The 11716-nt window shown below is 39.1% G+C and overlaps 1 long non-coding RNA gene across 1 annotated transcript; it reads right to left on the reverse strand.

Moving 5' to 3' along the window:
- Positions 1 to 312: 312 nt before the first annotated feature.
- On the reverse strand, positions 313 to 10524 carry LOC103160757. The gene is made up of 4 exons (XR_003480879.2): positions 10465 to 10524; positions 10134 to 10201; positions 3523 to 3633; positions 313 to 912 (listed from the first exon to the last, which is right to left on the reverse strand). It is a non-coding gene; the product is annotated as an uncharacterized LOC103160757 (long non-coding RNA).
- Between the last annotated feature and the right edge of the window lie 1192 nt (positions 10525 to 11716).

Here is an 11716-nt window from a genome sequence, read left to right on the forward strand (position 1 = left end):
CCCCCCACCCAGAAATGTATGATTATTTTTCTTTCTTCAACAGGCAGTTTCCCTTCTTAATAGTCAATTCCAAAATGTGGCATTGAGAGGTGAGTATATTAAATCTCCATGTCCTCGAACAGAAATGCCTGTCCACTTTGGAGAGTTTGTCTACCACCTCCATGTTTACTCCACCTCCCTAACTTTAGGTCACAGACAGGGCTGAGGAAAGAAGGCAAAAAGCAGACAGGAGTATCCTGAGGGCTGGAACAGAACCTGAGGGAAAAATCAAAAGACGTAAGGGGACTTTGTCAAAGGTCCAAAACACTGGAGTTCAACCAAGTGAATGTCTTGTATTAGATATTATAAGTAACAAGTTACAGGATGCAAGATTTTCATTAAGTTATTTGTAAACTTCCCTAAACACTGCTGAAACAAAGGGGGCACATTTTTCTTTTCCATTCTGCTTCCGGATCTCAGTCCTTCCTCTGTCATCTAGATGGCTGCAGGGGCCTCGGCATCCACTAGCCACTCTACCCCAAGATGACTGTCTCCAAATCTCACCACCACTTACAGGAATAACTGTGAAACCCAGCACACACGGTCAGTGTTGTCTTCTTGGAAGTCCAACATCCTGTCCATAACTTGCTAAGTAGAGCACAGCGTTTTCTTGCTTGTTCCTTCAAAAATGATCATTTTACCTTCTCAGGGGGATGTTTCCTAAATGAGTCTTCAAGACTGCTTTAAACACTCCTATTCTGTATTCTCTCAATGCTTTGAGGCAGGGCTCTTCGATAGGACTTGTGAAAGCATAAGATAGTTACTTCTTTCCATAAGTTTCACTGCCAGACACGGCGCTCCTTGCAGGACTGGCCATTCTTCATTGAGCTCTCCATGTCTAACTGCGAACCTGAGCCTCCCACATGGTCCAGGCTGAGTAGTAGATAATGAACAGTAAATGGATGAGTGGACACATTCAAATCAGCCTGATCCCTTTGTATAACCACAATATCCATCTTAAGCTCAAATCAAATTTTAATCATATTTACTGAATCCTTTCTGTAGTTGGATGTGGTCAGATCATCTGTAATTTCTTTACCTCCAATTTACAGCATCTCTAATGTCATCATTTTAAGTCCATTTTAAATGGTTCTTTTCTTCTTGTTTACCTCAAGTCAAATGAAAGGTAAATTAAGCCAAAAGATGGTTTTGCCTGTTTCACATCTGTCAATGTCTCTCTTCCCAGTGGGGCTATTTCTGCTTCACAGCCATTCCCCTGCACACATGACTGAACCCTCCCCAAGGGGCCCTTCTTGATTAGCCATGTGCCCATCATTGAATTTGTGACTGTCACTGACAACTCTCCTGTTGAATCCCATTTGCTCTTTCTCAGCCTCATGTTTCTTTGTCTCACAAGACTTACCTCTCAGCAGCACATGGTCACATGAGAGAGACGGGAAACCAGAAACCCTAAAGCATAGCTCCCGCTCCAACATCACCAACAAAGTGACTTGGAATGAAAAAGGACACACTCCTACCATTAAAGAACACGTACTTTTGCTCTTATTTTCACTGTCAAAACATCTGGCAGGTGATGTCACAATATATCCATTTAACAAGATAAATTGGGCCGGGGAGATATTTAGTCAGTGAAGTGCTTGCCTTACAAGCACAAAGACATCAGTTTGATCCCCAAAACCCATATAAAAATATTTTAAGAGCTAAGAATGAGAGCATGCATTTATAATACTGGCACTGGGGAACCAGATATAGGCAGATCTGAGGCTTGCTGGCCAGCCAGTATAATCTTATGAGTGAGTCCCGGGCCAATAAGACAGGGGTCACAAAACAAAGTGGATAGAGCTTGATGAACAGTGTCTGAGGTTGTCCTGGGGCCATTGCACACATACACATTCATATATGTGCCTTCAAGCACTCTGCTCCACTCACACAGACACACACAAGATAACCTGGATCCACAGTACATTTCCCATAGTCCCATGGACCCCAAAAGAAGCAGCACAGGTCAGTCAGAGAGACCAATGCTCAAACTTCAGCAGCATTACTAATTTGTTAGTGTATCTGTAGGTTATGTTTATTAAAATGTGCATTGTTCCACCACTCTTGTAGGGAGCATTGTGTGACAGATGAGTGGGCACATATACTGGTCAAACTTAGGATGACAAAAACACAGTAACTGCTCACTTAGTAGTTAAGTCCCACTGTGTGGCAGTGATATCAGGTTCATGCCTGTTGTAAGTCTATATTCCCAGTACTGAGATGACTCATATTGTGGGTAAATTAATTACTCCACTAAGCAAGAGTCACCCTGAGATCTACAAAGACCTGACTTCTCCTATTATCTTCATTATTTCCTAAAATAGGCATGTCACTAAGACTTTCAACTTCAGCTTCTTCATCTATAGAATGGGGGGGGGCGGGGAGATATGCTGCTTTTCTGACTCATTCTTAGTTTCGAAGTTCTGACTAAGGTTTCAGTAAATGTCCTATTTAAGGGGCTCCCTACACAGGATTGTCCAATGAATGTTTCTTCACTGCTTACACACACACACACACACACACACACACACACACACACACACACACACTATGTTGAAGAAAAAGTACTTTTGCTGCTTGGTGAGGCAATGAAATGAAATGAAAATTCTCTCTCAAAATGCCAACAACATCCTTCCAACATTCCTCTCTTCTAATGCCTGGAGCTATTGAAACCTGGTTCTATCACTTACACTGAACTTCTTGGGCTCCATGACACTGGTTTTTATTGTTTGTGTAACAGCTCTGATCTTATTTTGGTTTTCTGTTTCTTTACTAGCTTCTAAATATTCACAAAGATTCTGTCCTCAGCCATTTTGGTATTGACTTGACTCTGATGACCAATGTAGTTACAACCTGATTGTAACAATTAATTAAACAATGCCTGGCATTTGATAATCTTTTAATAACAGTAGTTATAAGGAATCTCTTTATCTCCTACCACATGTGGCCATAAAACTTATGTTTTTAATATGCAGTACAGATTTCATACTTCAGACGTGTCTTAATATTTATGAGGACATTGTCTCCCTCATGAAATCCCTAGATTTATACAAAATATTTAAATACTTGTTAAGCACAATCTTCTCCTTGAATCCTTTCTGGCTGTCCCATAAGAATCTTACCCTAGTCTCGAGAATGCATTGTTGCTGCCTTTAAAAATAAATGCTTTTTGTCTTCCATGACAATGTGGCCTCTTTAAAAGCGAGGGCTTCGGGTTACATGTTCCTTATAAGATGTCCATTCAAAGAAAAGTCCAGCAATCAAAACATTTCAAATATGATTCCAACTTGAATTCGCAGATCTCCATATCCAATTGCTAGATATTTACTTATCTAAATATCTTATTACTATATATTTATTATATATACAAATACAATCTATAAAACTTCTCAAAAACTTATTTTCTCTATTCATTTGTTCTTTAGAATCTTTAGTGACCCAAGAGAAATTCACATATTAAACTATCTGAACTTTCTCACTCACCCATCACCTCTGTCACTTCTGACTTCATAGTTTTCAGGTTGGCTTGTCCTCTTGCCTGTTTTTTGCTCCATTGACAGACTCTTAATTCTGCAGCTTCAAACTTTAGAACCTCTGTGGAGAAAATAACTATTCAGTTGTCACAGGATAGGAGCAGCACAAATGTGGGACAGGGAGTAAGCTTAGGATGCTCAGATGAAAGAACAATGACCATCCCAACGTTACCATGTGAAATCTTCCTCTTGGTTTAAAGTGGCACAGCACTATACATGTACCTCAAAAGACGGAACCTTTGTACCCTCAAAAGATGCCTGATTCACATATATGTTTGCAAAACATGTTTTTTTCATCATATTGAAGGGAGGTGAAACACCATAAAAAAGGAGAATGAACTAAAGGGGAAACAGAATGCTTCTCTCCCTGACCTTCTGACCCATTGCCAAGGTCAATATGTCTAACACATGAAGGACCCTCCTCATCCATTTATATATAGAAGCTGTTCTCAATTATGTAGCAAAGTGGTTGTATAAAGATTCACAGTTAACTTATCATAGCTGTCCTTCACCTAGCTGTTATAATCGATAGTTTGAGTTACAAAAAGAAATGTATAACAGTTACAATGATAAAAAGGGTTTCTTTTCAATTATTAAAGTAATTTAAGGTGGTCGTTTCTCTGTCAAGATAAGTTTCACCTACTTGTTTATAATGAATGCATTCTTAGTGGAAAGAGAGGAATGACATTAAAATTAGCCTACTATGTATTGATCATACGCATGGGTACACTGGCATGAGAATGTGGCTTGACACACCTATTCCCTTGTGTCCATGGCAGATCAGAGGTTAGAAGGGATGTTCTAATGAAGGCCTCATAGCTAGTAGTTCTCACAGCTAAGCGAGAAGCAGCTTCTAAGTGACACTCTCAGCATGCTCATCCTCTCTGTTGCTGCATTGCTTTATTTTTCCATGTCCACAAATACTCTTTATTCCTTTTACAATCTTCCCTCTGTTCCCTTCCCTTCCCCATTCCATTTTTAACCAAACTCATCACTCTTATTCAGAACTCTCTTTCCTTGCAGTGTCTCTCTTCTGCTCCTTTATGTGTTTTCCTTTCTGCCATGAGTCCGCTGCTTCCTGTCTGTCTCAGAGCACTGTTCCCTCCCTCCCTGGGTTACTTCTTTAGGAATGGGAGCAGCTAGAAGCAGCAGCTGCTGCCCAGAAAGCAAGCGGAACAGAGTGAAATGGAGCTGATGAGCTGTGTGAATGCATCATCCGGGAAAGCGCTTTGCTTCAGCTTGCCCCCACACAGGCATTATTTGTGGAGGAGACGAGAAAGAGATTTAACCCACAGGGATATCAAGAGCATGCTGACTCGATGGTCAAGATTGAACTAAAACAATTTTCCTGAGTGGGACACTCCAGTATAGTTAAAAATTACCACAGACATCTTTTTTCATTCAATTCTCAGTCGCTTCCTCCTGTACTAGTCTTTCCCGCTCCTTTTTCAAACACCCAACATTTACAATTCTTTACAGGGCCTCTTAAAAGTGAATTTATGTTCCCTTCCCCTTTGGAGCAGGGGAGAGCAACTTGTCTACTATCCAACTAGCAGTACATCATTCTCCATTCTAAATATGCATATACCTGAGTTTTGAGGGTATTATAGCCCAGCAAGCAAAAGGTAAAAATGCTCAACCCCAAACTTCATGGGACATGAAGAGTTAGGCATTACTTTTACATTATATTTCTGCCTAATGTCACCATTCTCTATGATAATATTAATTTATATGAACTTGTCTCACCTCTAAAACTATATATCATTTATTCAATAGACTAACAATTCTTTAAAATACTTACTGAACAATAACTCCATTTCAGATAAAAAATGCAAAACTCCCTGACACACCCTGCATCACCCTGACACACACATGAAGAAGAGGCAGTATTGTAATTTAGTCCCAGTTGATATTTTTCCATGTACCTGTAGATAGACTTAATCACTGTGGAGGCAAAAAAAAAAAGGTAATATATTATTCTAAAATGTTTAGTAGGCATTTCAGGTTGGCAGGTACCAAAACAATTTTTCGTGTTTACTTATGATGTGATCCTCATCATCAAAATATTCAGAGGGAATGATTAATGATATTTTTGAAACATAAGCTATGCAAAGCATTTCTTATGTTATCAAAGTTAGTGACTTCCCTGATCCATTTAGGACAAATTCTGTTTTCCAAGTAAGAAGTAAAATCATCAACAAAATGTCTTCATCTTTGTCTTGCATCTATGGCCAGCAAAGAGCTTAGCATCCAAATATTTAATAAGTATATATTGGTTGGATTTGTTTGAAGATTGCTTGAAACTACTGATAGATGCTGTGATTTGACCATACATTTTGTTCAAAGACATTTTTAATTTCCCTAGATTTATAACAACTGGGACACAACATATTTTATCTAGCTTATTCAGATGTAGGTATCAAATCCTTTGGACTCAACCTTATCATTTGTCCTGGTGGAATGGGAATCAGAACTGTTTACAAGGTATAAGATCTAACATAACATGTTCAAATACACAGCAGCCATTTACAGTTGTTTACACTCCAGCTAAATTTTTTAGTTTTTTAAAACCAACTACCAAAAAAAAAGAATTTCTAATGTTATATTTTTGTTTGAGTGCTTCTCCAGGATTACAATTCTTAGAACTGTGTAAAAAGTGTTTCACAAATAATTATGAATGTATACCTTTTTCTAAAAAGCATCAAAGTAACACATTCTTCTTTATTAAAGAAGGGTACTGAGACACAAAGAGTGAGTGTTAAAATCAAAGTCACAAATACAATCACAAAGTAAAGATGATGGTGACAGAGTCAAACAAGGATTCTCACATCCAGGGTGGCCAGAAATACTAAGCAAGCAAGTAATACTGTCTTGGGGATTAGACTAGTCATGGTGACAACTAACAAGACTCGTCCTAAACAATAAAACCTAATCACTAAAGGTAACCTAAAGAACTCAAAGGGAGATCTGAAGTTACCTTACAGTAGCTGAGGTTTTCAAACTTATGTGGGCCCTGCAGATGACTTTGCAAGCACTGGGACCTAAAATCAAATCTTTATCACCCATATAAAAAGGACAGTGAAGCCTTCCTGCCTGTATCTCTAGCACAGGGGGGTAGAATAGAGAGCAACCCCTAGAGCTCACTGGCCAGCCAGAGTGCTGGGAGACAGCCAGCATCCTGCTTTGGCCTTCACTTGTGTACTACTTCTACATACACCACACAAAAATAAATAAAATAAATGGAATCTTAATGACATCACCCAAAGTTCGTGCAGGCTTTCTTTTTGTAAGGAATAACATAAAAAGATTTATTCACAGGAATACATGTAAGTAGAGGGGAAAATACTACAGAAAAAAAAACAAAAGTAAAATGAAGAGGATCCAAAACAACTCTCATTCTGTAGCTTTGAACTTGCACCCTGTGTGCATATACTTAGGGTGCCAAGGACCACCAACACTTGCCAATACAGTGTAGGAACCAAGTGTTACATCCACTAAATTAAACATATATTTAAGATAATGCTTTGAATACTAAAAAGGAAAGCTTAGGGCCAATTTGTTGAGTGGGAATAAACATTGAAATATAGCAATCATGTTTCAACATCTACAATTGTCTTCATGTGCCAAATAATATTTATGCAGCCTTTTGCAGACCTTTCACCATGTAATTTGAAACTTGATAAAATCACTAGTAGTATATGGCCATGCAGAAAGCACACCACACTGACAGCACAGAGGCAAAGATTACACAGAGGTGTATCAGCTTTGCACAGTGTGCAGGTTATACAAAATACAAGAGCAATCTTATTCCTAATAGATCCTAAAAAGATATTTCAAGGCCTAGCTGTAAACTAGAGAGCTTTATATATCTGTCTTCTTAATAAAAATAAAATCCACAAATCTTAAAGTAATTTTAAATGCAGGGCTATTGAATTGGTAAACTGCAACCCAAACTGGAGCAACATAGGTAAATGAATAGCAACCGTACTCTATGTGATGCAGGCATGCTATGGTCTCACTAATTTACCTCACTTTCAATCACTATGAACCACAATGCATGCTTGAACCTCAACTGCTCCTTAAGATACCGTGTTGGCCTAGAAATTAAGTCTAATAAGTACAACCAAGTACAATTGTATCCACTAACGTTTTAATGTGAAATTAGATGTCACATTTAGTTTCATACCCAAGCCCCATTTATTCCTCCCTCCCTGCCCAGCCTACAAAAGTAAAGGGAGTGACTCATTGGCATCTCACAGGTGTTTCATTGTTCAGATTTGTTTCCTTTTATTTACAACTTTTCGGGGTACCTTAAATTGTAACATCCAACGACCTGCTTCTACTGAGGGAGGCAAGCGGGTTTGATCTGTTAGTTTTGTGTAGTTCTTCATCATCATGCAAAACAGGGACCCATAATGTGTGTAAATGTATAGAAAAACCTTCAATGAGAAGAAGCTTCTTTACTGTTGTAGCTTCTCTCTCTTAGGTTTCCTTTGTTGTGAACCACGGGATTTTCACCCTCCTTATCCCTACTCATTGTTTATGTGGTTCTTGTTTTGATACAACCCATATTAGTCTGGAAAGTACTGTTCTGTGAATAGACTGAATAGTTTTTGCTTCTTCACATCCATTGCAGAGTTGCAACTGGAGACAGATTCTACCCACCAAGGCTCCAGATGTTATAACATTTTTCAACATCGACTTAACACAGTAACAGCAACAGCAACAGCACCCCCCCGACCCTCCCAGTAGGGTTGGGATTGCATTATATGCCCTACTAGTTCATACTTCCCCCCTGTACACAGTAACATTTTCCCTGGGTGCAGAGGCTCCCTTACAGTCTCCAAGACTGATAGAACCCTAATTCTTGACTGCAGCTTAAGTACATTAGATTAAACACCATAAAAAGCTGCAAGACTCTTTTATGGGAAGAGGAAACTGGTCAAAGAATCGCTTCCAATTTTCCTCCCCAATTTGGTTTTTAAATTCATGTAGGATCTTACAGAACATGTCTCTGAGATCATCTTAATCCATGATGCGATAGCATCACAAAAAAAATATAAAATCTTCTATTAGGCCACCAGGATTCATACTGATCATGGTACAAATCCCACAGAATGGTTAATCGTGTTCTTCATTGTCTCTTACATTTCCCAGAGAGGTACACAAGGGTCTTATAAACTGCTGTAGCATGGGGGCCACCTCTTGAGGACAAATGTGACTAAGATAACCAGTTGTTATTGCTGTGTTCTCTAACAGCAACATTGGTGTGTATTGGGTCTGTTAATGATTTCAACAAGCTGGTGTAACAACATAGTAAGGCAAGGCTGCATATCTATACTCATTGGATACATACCTGAAGCCATTAATGACAGAATTGCTGTAGCATATCCTGGATATCAACAAGAGGGTACAAGAAGCCATTTGCAGTGCCTTTGCTAGTACAGAGCTTGTCTAGTGCCTTACCTATGTACTTGATACCCTTGTCTTCACCTTCAAGAAACACCAACACAAGAAACAGCTCATTCTGTATGATGCCATAGGGGCATGAGCAAATTCTGTAGGGCATCATTTAAACAAACCAGAATATATTCAGATGCTAATGCCTCCTTGATCTAGAAATGGAACATTTTAAAGGATGAAGTCAAAGAGCCCTTCCCTTTAACTGAGTGCCTCCTATCCGTTGCTGCAGCCTTGCAGTCTGGCTTCCATATTGTGAACCTGTATATCAGGGTTGTGTAAAGCTAGTACAGAAGACTCTAGCACAAGCCATGCTAAACAATGTTCAACCAGAAAACTATGAAGTTCCAGAAAAAGACTTTATGATTGTGGCTCATGATTATTCAGTGCTCTGGCTGAAGGGCTGGGAGGCAGCATCGAAGTAGCCCTGGGAGATAGCCCAAAGTAACATCCTAACACTAATATAACAATGCATGCAGGATAAAGTACCTGAAGTTCCAAAGAGTTCTTTTGCCTTACTAGGTGATTTGACAAAGCTTGCTTTCAACATGTTAAGCCTTGTATAGCTGATGTCATGCCAATATTGGAAACAAATCTAAATCCAGAATTTATTTCAGTCTGCAATCAGGCAGGTTTTCTCAATACTCATTGGGAATTGGCATCTTTACTTTTTCAAGACAATCAATATTACAGTAGTGAAAAGTAGTCTGCTTGGCTGATTTGACTATGTCGTTTTGCTTCTGAGCACTGAGCTGGTTTTCCTACTGAAGCTACAATCTTGGGATCATCAATCCTTTCATTAACAGGAAATTGCAGATTTAAGACATTTTCTTAAAAGGCATGGTCTGGCCCTTCTTTCTAACTTTTTGTGTTTCTCCCCCTCTTCTGTGATACAGTAATTCTCCTAAGAATGGATTTCTTCTCAGGGATGGATTTGGATTTCTAACTCTCCTTGCCTTCTGCTTTTCTAGGACCTACACAGCCACATCACTCTGGTGGTGTCAGTCAGTCTTGACAGCACTAACCTTGGGTGGGATTTGGGGGCTGCTCATTCCCAGCCAATTCTGAAATCTCAAGGATATCTGGTTGTTAAGGACTTACCTTTAACTTCTGATAAAGACCAAGTAGTACCAAAGATCATTGAGATTTTTCAAGTTCTTCTCTGCACCCTGGAAATGAAGAAGAGTATTCCTTGAATTATTTCTATTATGAAATAATCTTTTTGTGTACTGGGAAGATGTGTCTTTACTGAGGCACCTTCTGTTTTGTTTAATAAAAGATATGACTGGCCAATAGCTAAGCAGGAAGATATTAAGAGAAACAGCCAAAGAAGGTGCTGGAAGAAGGGCATGAACATGCAGTAATGTGGGAAATTACCAATATGGAACCAGGTAAAATATAAGGGAATTTATTAGGGAAAAGCCTTACTTACAGAGCAACCTAGCCAGCCGGCAGGGCAGCAATCCTTACAGCAAGCCAAAATGAAAGTGAAACCAACCCACCACCTAAACTTCCCTCACTCTGCTCACCCTGACCTTTTAGGCATGGTCAGGCACACCTGTAGCCAGCCCCTACAAAGGTGCAGCTACAGCATCCCCTACAATTCCCCTTTTAGTCTAAAAGAGGATTAAAACTTAACAGTGTAAAGTATCTAAAATTAACAATCATAAAGGTGAAAGGCTACAGCATCCCCTACAATGCAGTGCTGAACAAAAAGCTAACACCATGTGGTAAAGCATAGATAAAAAATATGGATTAATTTAAGTTGTAAGAGCTAGTTAATAACAAGCTTAAGCTATTGGCCAAGCTTTTATAACTAATAATAAATCTCTGTGCAATTATTTTGGAGCTGGTGGTCCCAATGAAAAACTTTGTCTACGTATCTCTTATGGAACCATATAGAAAAAATGTCAAGAAGCAAACCATATAGAGTCCAAGCTAAAAATAAAAATAAACCAGGCAGTGGTAGTGCACACCTTTAATGCCAGAACTCGGGAGGCAGAAGCAGGTGGATCTCTGTGAGTTCAAGGCCAGCCTCGTCTACAGAGCTAATTCCAGGACAGCTAGGGCTGTTATAGAGAAACCCTGTTTCAAAAAAAAGAAAGAAAGAAAGAAAAGTGTTAGACTGCTTTTGATGTTTATCCTAGGAAAAGATATATGGGAAAGAGCTGGTAGGCTTTCTTCTTCCTCCTAGGCCCCTGCCGTCAGGGGCCAAGTGATAGTATGTAAACTACATATATTTGGGCAACATTTGCTTTTTAAAATACTAACACTCCTGGGAGGCTTGTTTGATCATCTAATTCCATCAAACTTCTTAGCCTTCATGGAAACAAACACAAATTTTAATAAGAAAATAAGGATGAATTTTGCAACCTGCAAGAAGAAAAGACCTCATAAAGCCTGTTAATAAAATAAAGGCCTTGAACAGCCACCATCCAGCAACAGGGCAATGAAAGTGGGAGTATGAGGGGATGGGTTGAGCACAAAGAAGTCTGACCATGTAGGACAAAGTTAGCCCATTCAATCAGAAGTCAACACTGTAAGCATATTTCAATTAAATATTGTTTTTCATGGCTGAGCAAAAGGAGGCTTAGAGCATGTCACTTCCAAAATTTAGTGAGCAGTGTTCCATATGGAATTAAACTGAAGGTATGTCTGCCTACAAAATCTGTGCCCTTGCTTAT

This window comes from Cricetulus griseus, assembly GCF_003668045.3.
Source record: "Cricetulus griseus strain 17A/GY chromosome 1 unlocalized genomic scaffold, alternate assembly CriGri-PICRH-1.0 chr1_1, whole genome shotgun sequence".
NCBI lineage: Eukaryota > Metazoa > Chordata > Mammalia > Rodentia > Cricetidae > Cricetulus > Cricetulus griseus.